We start from the raw sequence: 27,041 nt of genomic DNA, 5'->3' as shown, positions 1-27,041 counted from the left end.
GCTCAGTGTGTGTTTTGGGGGGATGAGTCAAAGAGAGGAAGAGGACAGCTGCCTGAATGTCTAGGTCTGTGACGTAGCTGTGACAGCTGCCTACACCCTCCCCAGGAATTCTGATATGAGACTCATTGGTCTCAAAGATATGAGAAAGCCTGCATATAAGAGAAAGTTTTATTTAAGCTGTATTTGAAAAATAATGAAGGTACGGGAGAGGCAGGGTTGCCCTGTCTGATTGTTCAGGTTGGACACTGCACAAGAGCATCATAGTTAAGGGGAGACACCATTCACATTGCAGACACTACAGATCTGCACATTTATTATAGCCTTTCTCTTATGAATAAAAGTAAAATGTCTTAAGTGAAAGTTTAGAGTGAATGTGAGTCACTCAGTCATGCCTGATTCTTTGTATCCTCGTGGAATATAGCCCACCAGACTCCTCTGTCCTTGGAATTCTCCAGGCAAGAATACTGGAGTGGGTCACCATTCCCTTCTCTAGGGGATCTTCCTGACCCAGGGATTGAACCCACTTCTCCTGCATTGCAGGCGGATTCTTTACCATCTGAGCCACCAGGGAAGCTCAAAATGTCTTAAAGAGGCATCTTTTTCTAACTCATACAAAAGTACCAGATGAACAAGTGGCAGTCCTGGGGACAATAGGTATGTAACATGTCCATAAATTTATAAAATCCAGAATATTCTGAGCCTTTCCCCACTCTTGTATATAATGTTAATGCAAATGTAAATTAGGGATCAAAACCTGTCCTAGTTAATTTAATGAAGTTTCACGCTGTGGGAATAGGATGTGCCTTTACTTGCTTCTCCTGCCACTAAATTTCAAGCTGCAAGGAAATCTCAGAGGTCAGCCACTCTTCCGGCTCTTAAAAGAGGGGCTTGTGAAAGGCTGTGTGACATACCCGGGAATGTCAAGAGCCACTGCCTACCAGGACCCACAGCCCTGCAGGCATCATTCTAGCCCCTAACTGGCAAAGCCCCGAACAGAGCTAGGAAGAGAGGTGCCTTTTCCAATCTTCTGCTGAGGCCTCCCTAAATGGTCACTCAGCAGTGCAAAGCCTGGTCAGAGCCATGACAGTGCCTCCCCAGGGTCTGAATTCCTTGGTGGGACTCAGTGCTACTGAATCAAATTCTGCCTGAAATTATGCAGCTGGACCTGGAAGCTGCCTCCCAACCTAAGAGTCCCACTTTCAGGAACGAGTCATCCCAGAGCTTGATCACAGTTCTGGAGTCTTGAATTAAACATGACCTGGTCTCCTGTCCCCAGAACACTTTCTGTATTATGGTTCGGCTGTTCAGAGATCCCTGCCCAGTAGCTGGAGCTCCCAGCTTTAAATTGTAGTCTGCGAACTCTTACAGGTACCAGAGGCTCAGAAGAGACTGGGAAGAAATAAAACATCTTTTCCCATCACAGTCTCAGCAAATGTTCTGACCATGCCCAGCATCTAAGTGTCTGTCACATCCCAGGAAAGCGCCCTTGACAAGCATCTCCCTGGAAAACCTCAGCTGACATCAGAGCACCACTCTGTCCTTCTCCCAGCGCCCCCAGGGGAAGCTCAGCTCTTCTTGACCAAGAGCTAGAGTCTCCCACGTGCCTCTCCAGGGTCTAGGCCAGGTTATCCTGGGAAATCAAAATGGCTTCTTCGGAAGGCCATTGTTTTTTCTGTCTTTATTTAAGTGAAGGGTAATCCAAGGCCCAAGAAGGGATGTGAGCTGGACCAAGAAGCAGAGACAAAGTGAAAACCTCAGCCCTCTAGACAGCCCCTCTGGAGTCCAGGTCAGCAGCTCAAAGATCAGTGATGGAGAAATAACGCGGATGAGAGATTGGTTTTCCAAGAAGCAGGATGAGAGGATGTGGGGGGCGGGGAGAGGGGCAGGAGGACAGAGAGGAAAAGGGAAGTCAGGAACCTGAGCAGAGCGTGGGGGAGGCAGGGGCTAAGAGAGAGATCAGGGTGTTCGGTCACCAAAAAGGAAGGAAAGTGAGGAGGAAGAAAGGCGAGGGCAGGTGTTCGTGTCCTCATCATCACAGAAATGCAACTTAACGTCAGAACGAGATGCTAGCACCCGTCTGCAAAGCTTGCCAAAAATTAAAATTGTAGATGGTACCAAGTGTTGAAGAGACGCAGAGCATGTGCGGTGGGTGAGGCATAAATGGGTCAAGCGCTAGGGAAAGACATGCAAACCCTATGCCCAGCAATTTCATCCTGGGCATCTACCCTAGAGCAAACCTCGCATGCGTGAACTAAGGAAGAAGGAGGAGAACATTCACAGCAGTTCTGTTGATACAGACAAAATCTGGAAATCATCTCAATGCCCCACAGGAAAACAGAGACATAAGTTGTGGTGTATTCACGCCATGGAATATTCCATAACAATGGAAATGAACAAACCAGATCTCTACTCAGCACCAAGGATGACTGCACAGAGTAAGGTTTAGTGAAAGAAGTCAAACACAGAAGACACATAGAGTGCAATTCTGTTTATAGGAAGTTCAAAGAAGGCAAAGTTAAATTGAGCATTTAGAAAAACATACATAGATGGGAAAACCTTATGGAAAAACAAGGGAAATTGGGGATATGATTGACCCTTTGAGGAGGGAGGTGGCTGTGACAAGGAAGGGCTCCATGGGGGCGGTTCTAGGGTCCTGCTTGATGTCTATTTCCTGACCTGGTGGTGGCTACACAGACATTCACTCTTCTTTGAACTGTGAGTTCTATACATTCCTCTATCTGCAAGAGGTTGAGCATACAGTAATCAACTTCTAAGTATCCACACTGGTTGAACAGAGTCCAGGGCCTCTGCGGTGGCCCTGGGGACACCGGGAGGCCTTCAGAGGCAAGTCTCTCCAGAGCTCAGTTTGACGTCTCTGCGTCCCTCGCTCCCACTACAAGCTCTTCCTTCAAATCTGTCAGAGCAAGCCTCCAGGGGCTGAAACAGAGCCAGTCCTGGGATCCAGCCAGCCTGGGGTCGGGGAGTTGCAGGCTGCATCCTCCCAGGATGTGGTGGAGAGCAGTGCAGGATTGGCGGGCTCAGGGTCAGCCAGACTAGCCTCTGCCCACCCACCTGGAGCCAGCACCCCGTGCTCAGAGACCAACCTCAGTGACCCACCCACCAAGCACAGTCCTCCCCAGCCCTCCCAGTGCTCCTGAGGACATACCAGCCCCCTGAGGCCCCTGGGCCAGCATGGGCCCTTGTCCAGGAGGACTGGCTGGCAAAGCCTCAGTTTCAGGAAGCTGAAGTCTGTTCTGGGAAGGAACAGGGTCATCTTTCCAATACTAACAGCTTGAAGAGAAGTGGCCTCTGTCTAGCACAGGGGCTTACAGTCTCCACACCTCACAAGCAGTGCCAAGGGAGGTATTATTTAACTCCCACTTCATAGGTGAGGAAACTGAGGCTCAGAAAGGAAGGAGCTTAAGTCCACACAGTAGGTAAGAAGTAAAGCCAGAATTCAAACCCAGAGCCCTTCCAAGACTTCCATTTCACACGAGTTCCCCGTACCCTTAACGTTCTTCATAGCACGCACACACACCCACGTCCCCCTCCTGGGGAGCCTCAGCTGGGTGGGCGCCTGAACCATGCAGTGTTGACCCCCAGCTCTGGCAGAGGCTATGGGTGGGGAGGGGACAGCCCGGGACAGCTCTTCCTTCCTGGCGCTCCACTCAGAGAGCAGGGACCCAACCTCCCCGTGCAAAGCTGATGTGGCAAGGCCCAGAAAGGGAAAGGCACCTCCCGGCAGTGACTCAGACTCCATCAGGGCTGGGTATCCCTCCTCTTACCACACCCTCGTCTTTGCTCCGGATCAGCTCCTTGACACCCCACCAAGGACTTCAGGCACCCTGACTCACCCTCCCTTCCCATCCCCACACCCACAGCTTGGCAGACACATCACCTGTCACCTCTTCATCCAGAGGCCAAACCCCTGTCACCAGAGGAATCCAGGTTCCACAGTCTCTCCGCAGACGATGCTGCCGTGGGTCCAGAGAGGTGAAGATGGGGCGGCCCCACACCTGTCCTGCCCTGGCCCCAGCTCAGCCTTCCAGCCCCGGGCTGTGGGCCCCCCGTCTGGGCAGGTGCTGGGGGCAGCCACTGGCCCCGCTGCTGGCACACTCCAGCTCGTCGCCTGGCTAGCCTTGAACAAACAAGGCTGCATAGCAACCGCTGCTCCCTGTGTGGAGGAGAGGGAGCCAGGAGACATTTCCCCACACCCTTATTTCCTTCAAGACTTGCCTGGGGCTGGGCACTCCCAAGTGGCCAGCCTGTCCTGTCGGGCTGCCTGAGAGATAGCACGTGTTAACCCAAGCAAGGGCCAGCACGGCAGGCCTGGGATGGGGACTCCAAGGCAAATAACCCCTGGTTTGGCCTCAGTTGGCCTCTGGGCCCAATTCTGCTTCAACTGTCGAGACACTTGTAGAGGCTGCAGGGCAGGTGGTATAAGCATCCAGGCCTTGGCAGCAGGCAGAGTTGAGTTTGCATCCTGATTCTGCATCTTCCAGCTGTATGAGCTCTGGCCAGTACTTAACCTTTCTCAGTCTCAGTTTCCTCATCTAGAAAATGGGTATATTAACAGTACGACTTGTTAGGGTTGCTGTAAGAATTAAACAGGTGCACATAACACCCTGTGAGTCTGTCTAGCCCATCATGGCCCTCCATCACTGAAATACTTGCATAGCAGGAAGCCCTGATGGCCTTCTCCCAAATCAGATTCTACTGCTCCAACTTTTGGAAACATGAATCCTAGCAGCCCATGTATACATCCTCACTGAGCCCAGGCCAGTGAACAGAAACCCCAGGCTGGCACTTCCCACCTGGAATGACAACTGCTCCTGCCCCTCATGCTACTCCCTTCTCACCTTCACCATCCAAGAGGCCTCACTGATATTATGCAGCCGTGCAAAGAGCCACTCACCCCAAGATGCTAAGAATCTTCCCAGGCAGATCCCCCGCCCCCAATCTTTACAGGAGAATAAGCAGGCGTGTGAAATACAGAGCAGAGAGGGCTGGCTGGAGGCTGTTCACACATCCAGGAGGCCTGCCCAAGGCCTTGCCTCTTGCACCCACTCCCGGCCTTCCTGGCCCTTTCCTGGGCTTCTCTCCTCTTCTCAGAGACATCACTGAGGTTGGGCTAGTGGGGGACTCTCCTGAGGCCCTGGAAAGAGCAGCTGGCAGTAACCAAGCTCCAGGAGGGCCAAGGAGGACCAGGCAGTGAGCACCAGGAACAAGCTTCCCCGTGGCAGACACTGGCCCTGAGCCCACAGCCCTGCTGGGCCTCAGGGGGAGACCTTCACCGTGGCCCCTCAGGAGGCAAGCTGGTAAATGGAACAGGACTTCTGAATTCTTTCCAGCAGAGGCCCCAGGAAGGAAGCACATCCTCGAAACCAGGACCAATGGCTGCAAGAAGTGAGGAGAGACTTAACTTCGCTTTGCACTGGATCCACGAAGAAAGGTTGGAAGGCACGAAGAAACTGGCATGAAGATGGGGAAACAGATGGGGAAACTGAGGCCCAGCATGGTAAGCCCTTTCCAATGTCCCACAGCTTGTTAGTGAGAGCAAGTCATCAATGAGAGTGCCAGACAGGGAGGAGACAAGAGGAGGCCAGCCTCTATGTCCCTTAACTCCACCAGGGGTTGGGGGGAGGGGTGGCTGTATCTCCTCCCAAACTCATCCTCACATCACAGTGAAAGTCAGAGCTTCTGAAATACAGATCCACTGGTCGCTCCCCAGCTGGACACCTCTCATGGCTCCCAGTGTCCTTGGGATAAAGGCCACACTCAACACCACGGCCAACAAGCCCCTCCAACCTGGTCCCGGCTCTCTCCTTTTCCTCCTCACTGACTTTCATATCTAATTTTATCTTCTTTCTTAAAGAAGCCCCTGAGTTATTTAAGCATCAATCCCCACAGATGCAGGCAGATGCTCTAGAGAGACCTGCTAGCCAGGGCAGAGAGTCTGGAGGAATCCAAGCGGGTGGGAGCTTGCAGGGAAGGTGTGGAGGGAGGAGAGACCAGATCACAGGGCCTCCAAAGCCACCTTCAAGTGTGAGTGCTCACAGGCCCCAAACACGTGGCTCTTAGGCCTGTTAAGTAATAGCTCTACCCCCTGCCCCACCACAAACACACACACACACACACGCCCACGTGTGTTTGTCTGCCTGGTGAATCCCTACCCATCTTTTGTCTGCTGATTTAATCCCTACTCAAGCTTCAGGACACACATACACACACACACACGTTTGTCTGCCTGGTGAATCCCTACCCAACTTTCAGGACACACGCACACACACACGCACGTACTTGTCTGCCTGGTGAATTCCTACCCATCTTTCAAGACACAGGTTGTGACAGGTTGATCTGAATCTCCTAAAATTTCATATGTTGAAGTACTGGCCTCCAAGAACTTAGAATGAAACCGTATTTGAGATGTAATTAGCTAAATTAAGAGGTGGACCCCGAATCAACATGACTGCTGTCCTTGTAAAAAGGGGGACTTTGGACACACACATAGGGAGACTGCCATGTGACGACTAGAGTGATGCTGCCACAACCAAGCAGCTACCATGAACCAGGAGAACAGCCTGGAACTTCCTTCCCCAGCACCTTCAGTGGCAACAGGCCCTGCCAACAGCTGATTTTGGACTTCTGGCCTCCAGCACTGAATGCAGCACATCTCTGCCCCCCTCTCCCCACCCTGCTCCATGCTCCCTCCCCCGACCCTGCTCCATGCTCCCTCCCCCGACCCTGCTCCATGCTCCCTCCCCCCAACTCTGCTCTGTGCCCATCAGCAGATGGAGGCCCATCTCTCTGGGCTATATCAACAGGCCCTCTTGCCTTCTGGTTCCCTCGGGTTTAGCTAATGCAGGTGAGAGAAGAGGGGCCGAGGCTTTGCTTCCCCCACTTCCTCCACACAGTCCTGCTGGGCTGGCTGAACCTCTCACCTGAAAGTCCCAGCTCTTCACATGAAAGTCCTGGCTCCTGCCAGGTAGCCTCTTTGTATTAGAGGACCTCGTCCATGAGTGATGGAGGTTCCCAGTGTGACCAGCAAGCTGCTGCACCACCCTGCAGTTTTTCCATATTCTGCCTGCACCTGCATAAACCCTCTTGATACTTTGCTCCAATCACTCAACTCGAGGATGCTTCTGTCTCCAACCAGTCCCCATGTTCCTATCATCACACTCTTTGCTGAGCTTGATGACTCCATGTCTGCGTCCCTCCACCTTCTGCAAGTTCCCTGAAAACAAAGATTGTGAGTGATTATTTACAAACACTCAGCTCAGGGCACAAGGCCCAGACTACCCAGAAAGCACTGAATAAACACTTGACATGAATGAATTAAATGGACTAACCGACCATGCAGTATCACAAACCAGGAGAAGGGCTCTTGAAAATACCAGAGAAGTTGTCCCCACCACATCCACAGAGGACAGCCCTTGTCTACCCAGAAAGCAGCTCAAGATCTCAGAAACTTACACTCTGTAATTTCCCATGCTGATAAATTTTCTCAATGGAAGACAATTACACATTGACCCTACTCCCTCAATAAAAATGTCACTGAGGTCCTCCTGGCCCTTGTTGACTTGTAAAATAAATTAGACTGCCTCAGTGTCCAGCAGTGCCCAGAACTATATGTTCCATTGTAAAGTATCAGATTCCCTGGTTTAAACATACAAAGAGGCTTCTCAATACACAGCTGGGCTCTCAGTAGGGACTTCACTGAAGGGTGCAACTGCCCACACTCTTCCTTACTCCTGGCCTCTGCTCATGCTGTTCCCTCCACCTGGAAGGCCCTTCCCACACCTCTACATACACATACCACCCCTGATCACCCCTCTTTGGGGATCCCTTCCTGACTCTCCAGGTCCTCCTCTGCTTCATTAGTCATGTTGTAGCTCCACACAGCACACCGAGAGGTAATTGTCCACCTCTACCTGCCACACAGGAGACCCAGGTTCAATCCCCAGGTCAAGAAGACTCCCCTGGAGAAAGGCGTGGCAACTCAGTATTCTTGCCTGGAGAATCCCATGGACAGAGGAGCCTGGCAGGCTACAGTTCATGGGGTCGCAAGAGTTGGACACAACTGAGTGACTAACACTTTCACTTTTCACTCTCCCTTTACCTGGACATGCATGTGGATACATAAACACACAGACACCAAAAAAAAACACTAGGCTGTGAGCTCCTTGATGGCACAGTTCAGGTCTTAAGATTCCCTAGAAGCAGCACCAGCCAGGGTGCACAGCAGACACTCAAAATACATGGTGGGAGTGACAGTGTGGAGGGGAGGGGATGGTTAGGGGGATGGAGTTTCCTTCCCCTGCAATGTTCACAGCTTTTCCCAGGAGCAGGCATGGGGACTGTTATCTCCAGACTACAGACCACTCTGGGCACCACATTTTGGGTGGCAGATGGGGGGAGAGGATTCTACCCCTTGGTTGGCACTGCCTCATTAAAAACTAACACTGTCCTAGCCACTCAGAAAGGTTAGGTCACATGGACCACTTGGGACAAGGCCCCCCGGGGATCCCATGGAGGAGAATGCCTAGGCTTGACTTGTAAAATGAATTAAACTGCTTCTTTCTTTTTAAGCCTCCACCAAGCAGGGTCCAGTAGAAAATGGAATTTCCATCTCCATTCACTGGCAATGAGACAAGGCTTGGCAGTGTGAGGAAGTGATCTGCTTTTACTGGGATGGTGTGAGTGGGATCCAGTAGGAAATTGAACATCCATCCATACTTGAGTCTGTGGGCTTCAACTAAACAGGGTAACTGCTTGCAAAGAAAGGGTAAATAGGATCTAGAGTTTCCCAACATAACACCCAAATATCCAGGATAAAACTGAAAGTTACTCATCATACCTACAACAAGGAAAATCTCAACTTAAATGAGATAAGACAATCAATGATGGAACAAGATGATATGGATACTGGGATTGTCTAACAAGGATTTTTAGCAGCATCATAAAATGCTTTGATTAGCAATTATGAACATGCTTAAAACACTTTAAAAAAATAGAAAGTTTCAGCCAAGAAATAAAAGATATAAAGAAGAGCCACTTAGAAATTTAGAGCTGAAAAATACAACTGAAATAAACAACACAATGTAAATATGACTGGCAGAGGAAAGAATCAGTAAAAGTAAAGATAGAGTAACAGAAATTATCCAATATAAACAACAGAGAAAAAATAAACTGAAAGGAAATGAACAGAGTTTCAGGGACCTGGGGGATTACACCAAAGATGCAACATTTGTACTGTTGGCTGATGAAGAGAAAGTGTGGAGCTGAAAGAATACTCAAAGAAATAATGGTTGAAAACTTCTCAAATTTAGTCAAAGACATTAATCTAGAGATTCAAGAACTTGATCCAATTCCAAACAAAATAAACCTAAAAACATCCACTTCAAAACACACCACAATCATGGAGTGGGCTGTCATGCCCTCCTCCAGGGGATCTTCCCCACCCAGGCATGGAATCTGCATTTCTTACATCTCCTGCATTGGCAGGTGGGTTCTTTACCACTAGTGCCACCTGGGAGGCCCCGTCATTACCATATCCAATGTCAAAAAAAAAAAGAGAGAGAGAGATTATAAATGAACAGAAGAAATTAAAACTCTTGAAAAGAAACGAAAGAGCATATTTGAGGCATTTTAGGCTACTGCTGGGGCTTCCCAGGTGGCGCTAGTGGTAAAGAACACACTTGCCGATGCAGGAGATTTAAGAGACGCAGGTTCGATCCCTGGGTAGGGAAGATCCCCCGGAGGAGGGCGTGGCAACCCACTCCTGTGTTCTTGCCTGGAGAATCCCAGGGACAGCGGAGCCTGGTGGGCTGCCATCTAATGGGGTCGCACAGAGTCGGATACGACTGAGGTGACTTAGCAGCAGCAGCTGCAGCCTATCTAGAGGAATGAAAGCATGACCGTGAGGAGCTGTAGACCACATTACATAAACAACACAGAAGACAAAGAAAAAAGACCTCAGAGAGGAGTGTGAGGGCCCCACTGAGCCGCTGATGGGAAGTGTGTGTGTGTGTTAGTTGTTCAGTCCTGTCTGACTCTTTGTGACCCCATGGACTGTAGTCCACCAGCCTCCTCTGTCTCCAGGCAAGAATACGGGAGTGGGTAGACATTCCCTTCTCCAGACTGATGGGATAATCCACAGTGGATTGGGCTCGGCTCCATGACTCCAGGGGCTGGGACACTACTTTACAGATGTACAGGAAGGTGAGCTTCCTAACAAGCTCACAAATGGATCCCGCAGGAGGCAGTGAAGTCTCCAACCTTAGGCATGTGTGAGGAGAAGGCAGACAGCCCTCTTCCAGGCTCTCCCACCCAGCCTCCTATTCCCCAATCCATTCGCTGTGAGTATAACTGAACTGACACCATCTTGGGACCATTCAGTTCCTCCTGTCCTTCCACTGACCCTCCCTAGGACTGCAATGAGCAGTAAATCACTTCACTGTTGGCAAGGGTTTTGTAATTAATAGATACTATTTAATAATCATTAGAACCAGGTGGACTCAATGCTCTGTTAGTCCCTAAACAATGATGAGGAACTTTGCTGATATTTTCCCAGCACCCATGAGACTAGTTACCTGTCATAAATCTTGACTTAGAAATGTATGTCCAGTTTCCAGGCACCTACTACCTTAGGTTAACCAACAAATTGTGCAGCTTCCAGATAGCTGTCTGCCCAAATCTACCCTGTCAGTAAATTACCCTGTAATAAACTGACCCATTGATTATATGGAGCTGCCTGCCTCATTTTTCCTCAGGATACCTTCTCTGTTCAATGGGCATTTTTCATTCTTTCCAACCTCCAACAACAACCTCACTAAGAAGACTTACAGTTCCGTGATTCTGGAATATGGGGGAAATGGGCCACACAGTCTTCTTCATCTCAACTAGATCCTATGTTTCCTTCCAGCTGTATGCTGAAATCATGCTATTGGCAAGACCTGCATTAGAACCAGTGGGAATCTCCGTTCCAGCCATTCCCCAGGTTTGTTTTATGGAACAAATGTGAATGCAAAAAAAAAAAAATCTGGTAAAGACTGTTTGGGAAACATGAACTTAGATAATGCTGCAATAGTTGCTTTCAATATATCGCATCTCAGGGCATTTTCACATGTTCTATGTGTTGTAATGTTCCCATAAAGGGACAGAGTATGGGAAAGTCCTGTATGAATTCCTTTCATGGGCTTCCCTGGAGGCTCAGACAATAAAGAATCCACCTGCATTTCAGGAGACCCAGGTTCGATACCTGGGTCAGGAAGATCCCTTGGAGAAGGAAATGGCAAACCACTCCAGTACTCTTGCCTGGAAAATCCCATGGGCAGAGGAGGTGGGTGGGCTACAGTCCATGGAGTCACAGGAGTCAGACACCACTTAGCAACTAAACCAAGTTGGGAAATTCCTGAGGATCCAGTGGTAGAATCAGCACTTGCACTGCTATGGCAGTCAAAGTTCGATCCCAGGTCGAGAAACTAGGTTCCCTGAAGCCAAGCAGCGAGGTCAAAAAACAAAACAGAGTAGAGTATGAGCCAATTTCCAGATGTATATAACCATAGACCTGTTTGTTCATGAACTACTTCTCAGGACTAGAGTCTTAAGGAACATAAGTTACAAAACAATGCTCTGATCTGTCTCAAAGTTTCCAAATCAAGTAGCCCACAACTGAAGCCCAACTGACTAACAGATTTATAAATCAAATCATATTTTACCCCTTGGGACCATCAAGACAAATCAGATCTCAACAAAGTTGTCCAGATCAATCAGGGTGTGGCTCTCCCCCTCCATCTGGTACCAGAACGTCCTTACTTCTCTACAGAGAAGTTTTCAGAAGCAGATGAGGATGAAAACTCCTTTCCATAAAAACATACCTCAGAGAAGATATGCCAGCAGCCTCAGGAGTGAGGAGAGAGAAGGAGGATGCCTTCCCACCACCAGAAAGTTCCGTCAAGCATCTCCCTGCCCCCTCCACTACCACCAGTCTTTGCTGGCAAAACTGTCAGCTACCACAAACGCAAGCTTTTTGAGCAATTCAGCCTTATCTGGAATATGACTGATTCCCCAAGCCTCCCACACAGCACCTGAGGAGCCAGGCTTCAGGGAAGTTTTCAAAGGCAGGAAGGCTGGGTCCTTTTTCTGTTGCCTTCAGCTCTGCTGATCTGCAACCTCGACCCATAAGCTGGGGCTCCCTGGGAGGGAGAGATGAGGAAGAGACATACACATCTTCTCTGGAGAGGCAAGCTGGGGCCAGCCAGAAGGAGAGCCAGGCCCGATGGTCTCTGGGCACTGGCTCAGTTTGAAGAGGATAGGAAGAAAAGACTTTTTCTCACTGTTCCCCTGGGTGACAGTTACCATGGATATAAATCAATTTTTGGTGCCTGTCATTGCCAGTTGAATATTAAAAGCGGACTCTCCCTGAGCCACCATCACAAAAAGATATATACACATGGGAGATGGAGACTAATGGCAAGCTCAGGTCTGCTGCCTGAGTGACACCTGCTCCAGGGAGCCCACCCTGGTTTCTAACATAACACACATGCACTCACAGGCCCACACAGTATACCCTCCTGTCAGGGGGAAGTAACTGGACATAAATGGATACTGATTAACTCCCTTTACCCTTCATTAGGGCTTTCCTGGTTGCTCAGCTGGTAAGGAATCCGCCTGCAATGCAGGAGACCCCAGTTCAATTCCTGGGTCGGGAAGATCCCCTGGAGAAGCGATAGGCCATCCACTCCAGTATTCTTGGACTTCCTTGGTAGCTCAGACAGTAAAGAATCTGCCTGCAATGTGGGAGACCTGGGTTCAATCCCTGGGTTGGGAAGATTCCCTGGAGGAGGGCATGGCAAACCACTCCAGTATTCTTGCCTGGAGAATCCCCATGGACAGACCAGCATAGTGGGCTACAGTCCATGGGGTGGCAAAGAGTCGGATTTGACTGAAGCAACTTAGCACTCACTGCTTATTATTGGCCAGTCTAAGCAGTTTATAAATATTAGCTCATTTATCCTCACAATAACATTTGGAGGTAGACTCTTTTATTATCCTCACTTTACAGATGAGGAAACTGAGGCTCAGGGAGGTCACCCAGCAAACAGGGGTAGGGCCAAGATGAAAGCTCAGCTTGTCTTCTTCCACAGCAGTTCTACTGTAGCATCAATTTCTGGGGTCCAGACCCAGCCCTGTTCCTGTGGTCTTATGCAAATCCCATTTTCTCATTTCTAAAATGGGAATACAAATATTCTCCCTGTTTATGTCCAAGGACTGCTATAAGCACAATGTCAAATATAATCCAAGTTTAGGAAAGAGAAAAAGAAAAGATATTAACATTCAGTGATCACCTACTATGTGCAGATCAGTTGCATTTTTTTACTTACGATGGTTAATCTCTAGTTCTACAAGAAAGACAAGGAACCTGAGGGGAGAGCCACTGTCAAGGACCTCACAGTCAGGAAGCCCAAGAGTCTGGATTCCAACAGAGGTCGATCTGGTTCCAAAATCTTTGGTTTTTATGTTTTATTGCTTGTTTTTGTACATCAAGATGCCATGGGTACAAGAAGAACCCAGATCTCCTTGGTACTCCAATCCTCTAATCTCTGCCTTACAGGTGTGGGCATGTCCTGCCTCACTGGCCACAGAAAGGTCAAAGTGTCTGACCTCCCACCTGGGAAGGTGGCCATCGTGGGCCAAGACACCCCACCTCTGAGTTCTCTGAGGTACCCCCTGACAGGCAGTGACAGACCCAATACTATCACCTATGAATGGCTCTAAACCAGAACTGAAGGTCACATGGCCAATCTCAACCCCCAGAGGCAGCCTTCAGACTTTGAGAAGTCCCCGAAGCCCAGCTAGAACCCTCCTAAAACCATCTGTGTAGAGAATGTCCTGACGCTTTGTCATAAACAGAGATGGACATTGGTCATTCTTGCCTCCAACAGTGACAGCACGTTCTTCCAGTGAGATCAGGAGCAAGTATCCTGTATTCCTCTCACGCTGATCTTCCTGGAGTCTTGGGGCTGACTGGAGGTTGGGTGAACCTTAGGGGAGTTGAGGGGGTGGGGGAGAAAAGAGTGCCTCTGAAATGCTGATTGGACCACAGTAGTGGCAGCAATGGCTCTCTAAATGTATTTACCTATCTTTGGCCACACTGGCCTTCAGTGCTACGCTCAGGCTTCCTCTGGTTGCGGTGCACGGGCTTCTCCTTGTGATGGCAACTCTTGCTGCCCAGCACCGACTCTAGGTGCGCAGGCTCAGTAGTTGCCTTGTACGAGCTCGGTTGCTCCCGGTGCGTGGGATCTTCCCAGATCCCACACGTAGCTGGATCTCTAACCATTGGACCCCCAGGGATGTCCAGCAATGGCTCTTTAAAGACTAAGTGGGCGACACAGAGGAGTGCATCCCCCAGAAGCACACCCAGCACACACACTGTTCTTCGGGTATGTGGTTGGAGGAGAAGGACAAAGGTAGGAAGAATCAAGATGGCCTCCCCTCCACCAAAGAGACACACAGAGGAAAAGCAACCGACTCGGGGAGGGGAGGGAAGGGAAAGACAGAGAGACACAGACAGAGTATCCGTGACAGCTGAGCACATCTGACTGTGGGAACCAAGGGGTCATGGATAGAGTTTTCAGTGTTCTGGAAAAACAGCAACTAAAGTGTCTAAAAAAAGAGAGACTTTAGCTGGAAAATATATGAAGATAAAGGGAATAAATACACTGAGGGCTGGAGAAGGTGACTTTGTACTTGACACTCTGCTGGCTCTATGATCTGGAGCTGCTTTTGTAATACCTCTGAGGTTTTTTACTGAACACCTGTGTGGTTTTGGTCACTGGACACATTACAAATTTTATTTCATTTCGTCTTCACAGTCACACTTATCTTCATTTTGTGGATGAGGAAATTGCCCAAGGTCGCAGCTAGAGTCCGGTTCCTCACGACTCTAACCCCAAAGCTTTTGCCATGCTCTCTCCGTGCTGACCAGTGGCCACTTCTGATCTGGCTAGTAGAGGGTATTTTGTGAAAAGAGCTACAGAACTTTAATTTGTACCTTCTTCTTTTTTTAGCAGGGTGGCTTTTTTGGTTTATTTCTTCTTAACTTTAAAAGGTCCAAATTAATAAATAGTCCAGACATGAACAAAATTATTGAAATCTGACAATCCATAAAAAAAATCCAGTCTTTGCCCACTCAAACAGTGCATTTGATGAAAGCCCTTTTGAGGCCTAAAAATATGATGCTAAATCTGTCATCTTTTCATTCTTTCTCTCTTTTTTTCCTTTTAATTTGGGGGGGTATATAAAATTCTTTCTCTTTCAAAATTTTACATTTGCAGACTTGCAGAATTTTATATACATACACGCACATACACACAGTTTTCTTTTACATGTGAAATTTCTCAAACCCAGAGTCTTACAAATGTGTCTGAAGTGTAGGAGGCTCTCCTATAAAACTCATGAGTTGTCGTAATATGGACAAAAAATATTTGCCATTTCTCCTGTGTTCCTGGAGACCAGGCAGCTGTTATAAACCATTGTTGCCGTGGATAGTATAGTCTTAGTTTCATACTTAGACATATGCACATAGAAAAGTCTGGAAAGATATATGCTAAAACATTATTTCTGGTTACTTCAGGATAGAAGAGATTATGGATGATTTTTAGTTCAATGGGCATTTCAAGGATTTTCTGCTATGAACATAGATTATTTATATGCATTTTTAAATTACTATAATAAAGATTATGTAGCTACATAAAAAAGATCAATAATCCAAAGTTAAATGAGACTTCTCTTTATGACATAAGAGAATAACATAGGCCAGATTTACCCTCCCACAATAAACAATTAGCAAACCAGACAAACATATGAAACACTTGTTCAGACAATGGCCAACAGGTAGCACAGTGAGTCCTAAAAGAAAGGCAACAGATGAAGTTAGGCTGGTAGGAGTCCTCGCTTTCTTCCTGGAGGCCCCCTCCAGACCACACAGCAGGGTCAGAGAACCCCAAGCCAGTGTGTCGAGGAGACAGAGATGGGGGTTCAGAGAAACTGAAGGTTGGAAGGACTGAGTTCTGATGGAGAGAGGTAGGGAGAAAAACAGCTTAAAAAACAACAACAAAAAAGCTTCCCAGGAGTGCCCTTGAGTCTTTACTGAATACAAGATGCTCACACATAGAATGAAACTCCAGGTCAAAGAGCTACCAAGAAACACTGAGCTGAACTGCTCCCAGAGATTACACAGCGCTTAAGTTTCAACTAACCAGGAAGGAGAGAGTCCTTGTTGATAACTCAGGGCATTCATTAGGGAATTCAGTAGGACCATGTGATGAATATGGCAAACCCCAGAGCCATCACTAAAGAAATAAAACAGAGAAGTAGGGCAAATTAGCGAGTAGTGAAGATAAAGTGGAATTTTTAAAATATTCACCCAAAAGTCACAAAAAGAGGAGGAAAGGAGGAACAAAGAACAGGAGACAAATAGAAAGCAATTAGCAAAATGGTACACTTAATCCAATCATACTGAGGACTACATTAAATGCAAACAGTCTAAACATTCAAAAAAAGGAAGAGAGAGTCAGACTGGGTAAAAGCCAGACATAATCATATGCTGCTGACAAAATGAAAGAGAAAGTTGCTCAGTTGTGTCTGACTCTTTGCGACCCCATGAACTATACAGTCCATGGAGTTCTCCAGACCAGAATAGTGGAGTGGGTAGCCTTTCCCTTCTCCAGGGGATCTTCCCAACCCAGGGATCAAACCCAGGCCTCCCACATTACAGGCGGATTCTTTACCAGCTGAGCCACCAGGGAAGCCCAAGAATATTGGAGTGGGTAGTCTATTCCTTCTCAAGTGGATCTTCCCGACCCAGGAATCAAACAGTGGTCTCCTGAATTGCAGGCAGCTTCTTTACCAACTGAGCTACTAGGGAAGCCCATGCTGCTTACAAGAGATACACTTTAAAATTTAAAACACAAGTTAAAAGTAAAAGGATGGCAAAAGATTTTTGTGCAAACAGTAAGCATAAGAAAACTGAAGTTGTTACATTAATTTTAGATGAAGTAGACATTAGGATAAGAGATATTACCAGGTATGAAGAAGAATATTTCATGATGACAAAGAGGTCAATTCATCAAAAAGATACAGCAATCTTAAATGTGTATGTAAGAAATAACAAAGTTTAATATACATACAGAGAAAAATGGAAGAACTAAAGAAAAACAGACAAATCCATATTTATAGTTAATACTGCAATAGACTTCTTTTGATAATCAATAAGATAAGTAGACACAGAAAGTAGAAAACCTGAACAACACTATCAAACAATTTTTAAGGGGTATGGGTCTTAGTTATGGCATGCTGGATCTTCACTGAGGCATGTGGGGTCTAATTCCCTGGCCAGGGATCAAACACAGACACCCTACATTGGAAGCTCAAAGTCTTAGCCATTGGGCCACCATGGAAGCCCCTAACAATTTGACTGAATTGATATTTACAGAACAATCCAGGCTTCCCTGGTGGCTCAGTGGTAAAGAATCCACCTGCAATGCAGGAGACACACACTCAATCTCAAGGTCAGGAAGATCCCCTGGAGAAGAAAATGGCAACCCACTCCAATATTCTTGTCTGGGAAATCCCATGGACAGAAGAGTCTGGTGGGCTACAGTCCATGGGGTCACAAAAGAGTCGGACATGACTCAGCGACTAAACAGCAAACACAAACATAGAACAGTCCACCCAACAAGAGCAGATACACATTCTTTTCGAGTGAATAAGAAACATTCACCAAGACAGATCATAGAACTGGGCCCTAAAACAAGTCTTTATATGAATTTTAAAATAATTTACAGAGAGGAAGTTCTCTTCCCACAACAGAATTAACTTAGAAATTAACAAAAAGATCTTTGGAAAGTCCCCAAGTATTTAGAAGTTAAAGATCACATTTCTAAATCATCCGTGAGTCAAAGGAGAACTCACAAATTGAGCCAATATTTTATAATAACTTCAAATGGAGTATCGTCTATAAAAATATTGAATCAGTATGTTACACACATGAAACATATAACATTGTAAATCAACTATAGTTTTTTAAAAGGAGAACTCTTAAGAGAAAAGAGAAATCAGAAAATGCTTTGTGTTGATTGAAAATGAAAACACAGCCTATCAAAATGTGTCGGCTACAGCTAAAGCAGCACTGAGACGGAAAGTTTAGCTCTCAGTGGTAAACAGGAAACAACAAAATCTCCATCAACAGAAGGGATAAACAAATTGTGGTATATCCATCCAGTGAAATACCAATTGGCAATAAAAAGAACAACCCACAGACACATGCTACAACATCAATGACTCTCAAAACATTCATTTGAATATATTTCATTGGCTCAGCCAAGGAGACAAAGACAAAGAGAGCAGACTTGTGGACACGGTAGGGGGAGGAGAAGGTGGGACGAACTGAGAGAGTAGCCCGGAAACATACATTACTGTTTGTAAAATAGATGACCAAGGGGAATTTGCTGTATGACGCAGGGAGCTCATCCTGGGGCTCTGCAACAACCCAGAGGGAGGGGATGGGGTGGGAGGTTCAAGAGGGAGGGGACATATGTATACCCATGACTGATTCATGTTAGTGTACAGCAGAAACCAACACAATATTGTAAAACAATTAACCTCCAACTAAAAATAAATTAATTAAAACAATAATGCCACTATATCTGCTCAGGGATATGTGGCAGTCTGCGTGGGAGGGGAGTTTGGGGGAGAATGGATACATATATGTGTATGGCTGAGTACATAAGAGTCCAAAGCTCCAATACCTTGGCCACCTGATGTGAAGAGCCAACTGACTAGAAAAGACCCTGATGCTGGGAAAGATTGAAGGCAGGAGGAGAAGAGGATGACAGAGGATGAGAAGGTTGGATGGCATCACCGACTCGATGGACATGAGTTTGAGTAAGCTTCGGGAGTTGGTGATGGACAGGGAAGCCTGATGTACTGCAGTCCATGGGGCTGCAAAGAGTCGGACACAATTGAACAACAGCAGTAGCTGGGTCACTTTGCTCTCCACCTGAAACCATCACAACATTATTAATTGGTTATACTCCAATACAAAGTAAAAAGTTTTAAAAAAGAAAAGAAAAAGTACATTTATTGATTTTATTTATATGAAGCACTTTGAAAGATAGCTAGCTATTCCATAGTGTCAGAAGGCATATCAACGGTGGCCCCAGACTTGTTAGAAGGGGGCATATTTGGGTCAACTGGAAATAGGCACAAGGGAACCATTTGGGGTGATAGAGGTTTCCTGTATCTGGATCGAGTCATGGTTATACAGGAGTAGACATTTGCTGAAACCTATTTACCTATACACTTAAAATGCTTTTCAGTTCAGTTCAGTTCAGTTCAGTCGCTCAGTCATGTCCGACTCTCCGCGACCCCATGAATCACAGCATGCCAGGCCTCCCTGTCCATCACCAACTCCCGGAGTTCACTCAAACTCATGTCCATCGAGTCGGTGATGCCATCCAGCCATCTCATTCTCTGTCGTCCCCTTCTCCTCCCGCCCCCAATCCCTCCCAGCATCAGACTCTTTTCCAGTGAGTCAACTCGTCGCATGAGGTGGCCAAAGTATTGCAGTTTCAGCTTTAGCATCAGTCCTTCCAATGAACACCCAGGACTGATCCCCTTTAGAATGGACTGGTTGGATCTCCTTGCAGTCCAAGGGACTCTCAAGAGTCTTCTCCAACACCACAGTTCAAAAGCATCAATTCTTCGGTGATCAGCTTTCTTCACAGTCCAACTCTCACATCCATACATGACCACGGGAAAAACCATAGCCTTGACTAGACGGACCTTTGTTGGCAAAGTAATATCTCTGCTTTTTAATATGCTATCTAGGTTGGTCATAACTTTCCTTCCAAGGAGTAAGCATCTTTTAATTTCCTGGCTGCAATCAGCATCCGCAGTGATTTTGGAGCCCAAAAAAATAAAGTCTGACTTTTACTGAATGTAAATTATACCTTGATAAAGTTTTTTTAAAAAACTACTCTGACTCATAGTGGGACAGTGTGTTACTATCTTGCCTCCTGATGAGCTGCAATATAAAATACACAGCATCACCTTTGGTGTCTTCAAAACTATTAAAGCTAAATCTAAACAAGCCTTAAGATCCATGTTGTTCCATACCATAGCTACCAGCTACGTGTGGCTATTTAAATATAAGTTAATGAATAAAAATTGAATAAAATGTAGAATCTAGTTACTCAGCCACACTGACTATATTTTCAGTGCTCTTACTCAGCATATGTGGCTAGTGACTACCATATTGGACGTTGGAAAGAACGCTTTCATCATCACAGAAAGTTTTGCTGGGTAATACTGAGATATAACATCCAGATTATAGAAAATACAGAGAGAAGGAAATGATTTAAACCCACAACAGTGAAAAAAATCCAGCATGTGTCTCATTCTATTAATACAAGACAATAAGCCTGGTCTCTTCAATGTGTCATGTCACAGAAAAAACCAAAGCGGGCAAGGGGAGGCATCAGTCTTAGAGTCTCAAGTAACCAAAGAAGATTTAACAGAGGATTCCCTGATGGTCTAATGGTTAGGACTCTGCAGTTTCACTGTTGAGAGTACAGGTTCGATCCTTGGTCAGGGAACTAAGATTCCCACAAGCTAAGCAGCAAGGTCAAAAAAGAAAAGACTTAACAACCAAATCCAATGAGGGCTTTTGACTATCTTGGCTTGAGAAAAGCTGACTATAAAAGATATTTGGGCAACGATTGGGAAAAATTGCATATGAACTAGATACTAAATGATATTAAAAATCACTGTTTGATTCTTTTGGTGTAATATGGTATTGTGATAATGTTAGAGGTCATAATTTTTAGAAAATTTACACTAAAGTATTTAGGAGTAAAGTGTCATGACATCTCCAATTCACTTTCTAAAAGATCAGCCAAAATAAACACACACACAAATGTAGATGAAGTGAAATATTAACAATAGTTCAACCTAAGCAGTGTGCATAGAAATAATGATACTACTCTTTTAACTTCTGTGTATTGAAATTTTCATAATGTGGGAAAAGAAGTTAAGGGAAAAAACTTCACCTCCACACTGTCATTGACAATGTAAAGTCCTGGTTTCATGGACAAAGTCTACTGGGGAAATTAATGTAGTTGATGAACAGTATTGTGATTTTTCTCTGATTTTGCCTTATTACTTCATTTTTGAAGGAAATGCAGGGAAACATCAATTCAAGCTTCCTATGCTCTGGAACCGGAGAAGGCAATGGCACCCCACTCCAGTACTCTTGCCTGGAAAATCCCATGGATGGAGGAGCCTGGAAGGCTGCAGTCCATGGGGTCGCTGAGGGTTGGACACAACTGAGCGACTTCACTTTCACTTTTCATTTTCATGAATTGGAGAAGGAAATGGCAACCCACTACAGTGTTCTTGCCTGGAGAATCCCAGGGACAGCGGAGCCTAGTGGGCTGCTGTCTATGGGGTCGCACAGAGTTGGACACGACTGAAGTGACTTAGCAGCAGCAGCATGCTCTGGAACTCACTCTCAAGGTGGTTTCCCTGAGGGCTCAGATGGTAAAGAATCCACCTACAATGCAGGAGGTCCAGGTTTGATCCCTGGGTTGGGAAGATCCCCTGGAGAAGGAAATGGCAACCCACTCCAGTACTCTTGCCTTGAGAATCCTATGGACAGAGGAATCCATGGGGTCACAAAGAGTTGGACACAACTGAGCGACTGACTTTCTTTACTCATGTTCTGGGACTCAGAGACTAAGAGTTGCTGCTGCTTCCCTGTCAGCTGAGCCCATTATCAGACTGGTGTTTGGTAGTCCAGGATGGAGGTAGACCAGTTCCCTGCTCCAGGGGTGCTGCCCAAATCAATATATCTGGAGGTGCTGGCCCACAGCCTAGACATTCTATCTCCTCTGAATTGGAATTCACTTTTGGTCCCTCTCATGACACATGCTGCTGGGCTATATCATTCAAGGTTCTGTTTTGGGACCAGGACACCAGAAAGAGAGCTGGAAGCACCTCAGACAGAGCCTTTCTGGGCCACGCCCAGAGGTGGGGTTCAGAAAACACAAGCCCTAGGCGCATCATGGGAGTTTACACACGAGGGGAAGCTTTTCATCAAGATGCCTGGGCTGCGACAAGAAATTTGCACAAAGCAAGGCTGACACCTAGTGGTTATTTTATACATTGATATCCTTCTAACGAGAAAGGGCTGGGCTGTCACTTCAGTCCTGTCTAACTCTGTGCAACCCTTTGGACTGTAGCCTGTCAGGCTCTGTCCATGGGATTCTCCAGGCAAGAATACTGGAGTGGGTTGTCATTTCCTCCTCCAGGGGATCTTCCCGACCCAGAGATGGAGCCCATATATCTTACATCTCCTGCACTGGATATAATGTAAAAATACGTTTCTTAAGTCTCCTGCATTAATGTAATGTAAATATATGTTAAATGTATTTTAATCCATTAAAAATGTTTAATATATTTTAATACATTTTAAAATACAAATGTATTTTAAAATACATTAAAATATATTAAACTTTTTTAATGGATTAAAATACATTTAATGTATTTTTTAAATCTGTTGTTTTACAAGTAATGACATTCATTGAGTAAACTTTGGAACATATCAAAAAGCATAAAGAAGGAAAATAAAACATTAAGAGAGATAACCTTTTGCAATGTTATATTGTATCTAGCTCCTTTTACTATTTTTCTCTTTTTTAAAATAAACATTCCTAGCATTTTACTCATTTATTTAAGCCACTGTATGCCACACAGGATTTTAGTTTCCAGACCAGGGATCACACCTGTGCCCCCTGCACTGGGAAGCATGGAGTCTTGACCACTGGACCTCCATTTGTACTTTACAATGTACTTAAAAAAATTTAATGTGTGAAATGCATTTATGTGTTTTACAAATACATTAAAAAGATTTAAGTTCACTTTCTTACCTGTGCAGAAGAGGAATTGTTCTTACTTTGTCTGAATTTTTTTAAAATGCCAGAGATAGAAAGGGGTTTCGCTTGGACCTCGTGCCCCTCCTCCTCTTCCATAAGGGAAACTGCCCAACAATTAATCATTCCAAAACTCAGCCCTCTGCCAGGTGCTGTGCTCCAGTGTATGTGTATGTGCTCATAGCATCCTTGGAACAAACCACATTGCCCTGACTCTCCTGTCATAGACCAAAAATAAGAAAGATTTATCATCACCATGCTGCAGTGTGGACTTGTCATCGGAGCTTCTGGTCCTAAATCCAGCGTCTCCACAACAGACTGACGGATTGTATTAATGTTTGCTCTTTCATTTCCTGGATTTGATCCTTCCACAAAAATCACCAATTAAGAGATTTTGCCAGTTGAACCAGCATGTAAATGTACTTAACGATACAGAACTACACACTTAAAAATGGTTTAAATGGTATGTATATTTTACCATAACAAAAGAAAAAAAAGTGAGGGGGAGCACAAACTTTGACAGGTTGGGAATAATTAACAAAATCAAAGTTCGCTGATGCGAAGAACTGACTCATTGGAAAAGATTGATGCTGGCCAAGACTAAAGGCAGGAGGAGAAGGGGACGACAGAGGATGACATGGTTGGATGGCATCACCAACTCAATGAACATGAGTTTGAGCAAGCTCTGGGAGCTGGTGATGGACAGGGAAGCCTGGCGTGCTGCCATCCATGAAGTGACAAAGAGTCGGACACCACTGAGTGACTGAACTGAACTGACTAAAAATAGTGAGCTTGTTTCTTAGTTGTAATCATGTTTTGTGGTACTCATGGTCCCTGAACCACTAGAATGCACCCTAACAGGCAGCCCTCAGGAGGTGCCTGAGGAGACCCAAACACCAACATTCCACCCACAGTAACAGTCCTGTTTATTACAGGAAGGACCAGAGCGACACGCAGGGAAGAACTCTGACCCTTTCAGTACAGACGATACACGGTCCACTACCCTCAGCTGTTAAGACCATCCAGTTCATTATTCCATTCCAATTCCACACTCTGGTGCAAAGACAGTCTTCCTATTACAAAACTGGTTTTTACTGCGTGACTCTTCTGTGCAGGTCACCACCCAATATGAACACTGCTCCACGGGAGAGATGTAGTGTATTTCTCTTGATAAATATACCATTTAAATATAAATTTCTCTTGGAAGCTTAGCCAATGTTCTGACTGTATGAAATTACAACAGCTCTATGGAGGACAAAATTAAGTTTCTGAACCTGTGAGGCTGTGGCCCGGTTTTGGACCATCACATCCACACAGGGCCCACCGAGGCAGCTGCCAAGTTGTCTCTGACCTCAGAGCCTGCACTGCCAGGCAACCACAACCCTTCCCCTCTTTCAAACTAGAACAAAATACACAACAAGGCCAAAGGCAAGGCTGTAACAAGATATTTTCCTTCACATTTATTTCCATTAGGAAATCCCTTTTAAACTTCAGCATCCAAAAAGCTCGCCCTTTGAGCCATTATTACCTAGAAAGAATATGCCAGGCAATTTTCTAAGTGATGACTTTCAGTTTTTGGATTTTTCATTTGACACTCCTCACCCCATAAAGTGCGATTTATAATCACCCTGTTCTTCTCAGAACTATTTTCATATTTAAAAATGACCCACACAAACACATGAATATTCATTACATTGCTGACAAGTACAGTTTCACTTTCTCACACCAAGTCAGCCACACCGGATAGAAGAGAGGGCGCCACCTATCCTATGCTTTCTTCCACACTGTTCCTTTTTGAATGATGCCTACTAGTCCATTTGCGATGCTGTGCTCTTTCATTCTGCCTGTCTTGTTTCCAGTGTACAACCTGGACACAAGGGACGGTGCTGAGGGGCCACTGAGCAACACTGCACTGGATTAAGAGGAAAACGAATTTTACGCCTGAGTTGCTTTCAAAGAAAGGATCAACAAACAGCCATAGGAAGGGCATCACAAAAACCTGGCAGGACCCACCAGGAATATCAATTACTGCTGAAAGAAACTACAGCTGAGGGATGTCATGAATTCAGATTCAAAGAAAATGGAAGAGTAAGCAAACCTCGATTTCGCCTACCTCACCTTCACTCTGTGTCCCTCAGGGTTTCTCCTAACTCTGATGCTTGGTTCTCCTTTGCATTCACTGCCTGGAGAAGCTCACCTGGTCCTGTGGCTTTTACTGACACTTATGAATCTCTCCCTCCACCCAAACTCATCCCTCCCCACTACCCCCTGCCCCACCGCCAAATCAACTGGAAATGGATTTACATTCCCAACAGGTATCTGCAACTTAACATGTCCCAAATCCAATTACTGATCTTCCTTCCCAAATCAGCTCCACCCAGAGCTTCATCCTGGTCTCCTCATAACAAGTCATACCTGACTCCTCTCTCTTCCTCACACCTCACCAAAATCCTATTAGTTCTAAAGTAATCCCCGCAACAACCAATTATCACCAAGTCCATTTCTACCAGACAAGACTGAGCGACTTCACTTTTACTTTTCACTTTCCTGCATTGGAGAAGGAAATGGCAACCCGCTCCAATGTTCTTGCCGGGAGAATCCCAGGGAGGGGGAGCCTGGTGGGCTGCCGTCTATGGGGTCGCACAGAGTCGGACACGACTGCAGTGACTCAGCAGCAGCAGCATTACTGCCACCCTAGCCTAAGTCCCCACCACCTCTCACTCACACATTCTCCCTTTCTCGTTCTTTTCCAGTCACAATAGTCTCCTCTCGTGGTTTCAACACATCAGGACATGTGCTGGCCTCTGCTCCTGCCATTTCCTCTGCCTTGAACACTCTTCCACTGATAGCCACTCAGCTAACTTCCTCACCTCCTCCTAGTCTATGTTCAAATCTCATCTTCACAATAAGCCCTACGCTGACCATGTGTTTTAATTATGCAACTGTATTCCGTTCCGTTCCGTTCCGTTCTGTCGCTCAGTCGTGTCCGACTCTTTGCGACCCCGTGGACTGTAGCCTACCAGGCTTCTTCGTCCATGGGATTCTCCAGGCAAGAATACTGGAGTGGGTTACCGTTTCCTTCTCCACGGGATCTTCCCGACCCAGGGATCGAACCCGGGTCTCCCACCTTGGAGGCAGACGCTTTAACCTCTGAGCCACCAGGGAAGCCCCTTGCAACTGTATTCCCCCATATCAACTCCTCATGTCTACTCCTTTCCCTGAAGCCTCGGACAGTAGATCGGTCTCGGGTTCAACCCCTGGGTTGGGAAGATCCCCTGGAGAAGGAAATGGCAACCCACTCTACTCTTACCTGGAAGATTTCATGGAATGAGGAGCCTGGTGGCTCCGTGGGGTTCCACAGTCCATGGGGTCACAAAGAGTCAAGACACGACTGAGCGACTTCACTTTCACTTTTCCCCAGTCACCGGATCTTCTAACATACTGAATAGAATTACTTCCTCTTTATACCTTACACATCATATATTGTCTACTGCTTTTTTTTAATTTTTATTTTTGGCTGCACTTTGCTGCTGCTCGTGGGCTTTCTCGAGTTGCAACAAGCAGGGGCTACTCTCTAGCTGCAGTGCATGGGCTTCTCATTGTAGTGTCTTCTCTTGTGGCAGAGCACAGGGTTCTAGAGCATGTAGGCTTCAGTACTTGTGACCCATGGGTCTAGTTGCCCCTTGACACGTGGAATCTTCCAGGAGCAGTGACTGAACCCATGTCCCCTGCATTGGCAGGTGGATTCTTAACCACTGGACTAACAGGAAAGTCCCTGTACTTCTCTGATAGAATGTCAGGTCTGTATCATGAAACTGAATGACAATAAACAAGCAACTAAATAATCCCTGACAGAGTAGGCGATCAGTATGTTATGTGATTAAATGTACACTGCTGAGAATTCCGGAGAAGGCAATGCCAACTCACTCCAGTGTTCTTGCCTGGAGAATCCCAGGGACAGGGGAGCCTGGTGGGCTGCAGTCTATGGGGTCGCAGAGTCGGACATGACTGAAGTGACTTAGCAGCAGCTGAGATTTCCACAAAAAT

General features: G+C 46.2%; 1 long non-coding RNA gene across 1 annotated transcript in view; it reads right to left on the bottom strand.

Moving 5' to 3' along the window:
• LOC148776121 (uncharacterized) overlaps nucleotides 1-27,041 on the bottom strand; it is a 31,651-nt gene extending 4,610 nt beyond the window's left edge. The window contains exon 1 of the long non-coding RNA XR_016038686.1: nucleotides 26,305-27,041. This is a non-coding gene — a long non-coding RNA (uncharacterized LOC148776121). The remainder of the gene's footprint in view (nucleotides 1-26,304) is intronic.

The sequence above is a fragment of the Moschus berezovskii genome, chromosome 11 (genome assembly GCF_049115385.1).
Source record: "Moschus berezovskii isolate FMDL1 chromosome 11, NW_MosBer_1.0, whole genome shotgun sequence".
Classification (NCBI taxonomy): domain Eukaryota; kingdom Metazoa; phylum Chordata; class Mammalia; order Artiodactyla; family Moschidae; genus Moschus; species Moschus berezovskii.
This window is presented reverse-complemented; position numbering and strand designations above follow the sequence as displayed.